The following is a 734-nucleotide window of genomic DNA, read 5'->3' on the forward strand; positions in this document are numbered from 1 at the left end:
TCAAGTCACTCATCTACACAGAACGTGTAGCATATTCCAGATATGGGGTCTTTTGTAGTTTGCTTTTTAAGAGGAACAATTAATTTAAAAAACTGGGTGTGGTGTGAAAAAAGATTTTATTTTTGGGCCACATTGCCCACCCCTATCATATTGGTTGTTTATCCTTATCTGCTATTTGATAATAACTGAATACAGTTATTCTTTAAAGGTACCCTGTGCAGTTCCTGGCCACCAGTTGTTCTATGTAGCAAGTTTAGATGAGGTGGTCCCAGTCTTGTTTGTATCTTGTGCTTGGGTAGAACAATGAAGACACGTGCTTACACAAGCATTCAGGTGACATGATACATATATGCAGTTCACTTGCACAAACATGATTGTGAATGTTAGATATTGAACTGACCTCCAACAAGGCAAGTTTATTTGTATGCTGTAGCTCCTGTGCTAGCGCTAATGTAATATGACCCACCACCAAGTACCCATCAGATGCAGTGCACATGGCAGCTTCATTATATTTTTCCAAGAGCCCCAAAATACCTCCACAGTAGTCCACTAGTTAGTCCATTTATTTGGGTACATGCATCACAATATCAATTAAATTCGAAAGGTATCAAAACTACATTTTGCTCTATGCAGAACAGGGCCTCGCGATTAAGTAAAAATGCAGGACCTGCCTTGAGTCACTTCAGTACACATTGTGCCTTAGTGTTACTTATTCCAAACAAATTTACATTAAC

The 734-nt window shown here is 38.8% G+C and overlaps 1 protein-coding gene across 1 annotated transcript in view; it reads left to right on the forward strand.

The window, feature by feature from the left end:
- igsf3 (immunoglobulin superfamily, member 3) overlaps positions 1 to 734 on the forward strand; it is a 61,935-nt gene that overhangs the window by 12,797 nt on the left and 48,404 nt on the right. The window lies entirely within an intron of this gene.

This window comes from Morone saxatilis, unplaced genomic scaffold (genome assembly GCF_004916995.1).
Source record: "Morone saxatilis isolate NCDOM2014 unplaced genomic scaffold, NCSU_SB_2.0 Contig5, whole genome shotgun sequence".
Taxonomy (NCBI): domain Eukaryota; kingdom Metazoa; phylum Chordata; class Actinopteri; family Moronidae; genus Morone; species Morone saxatilis.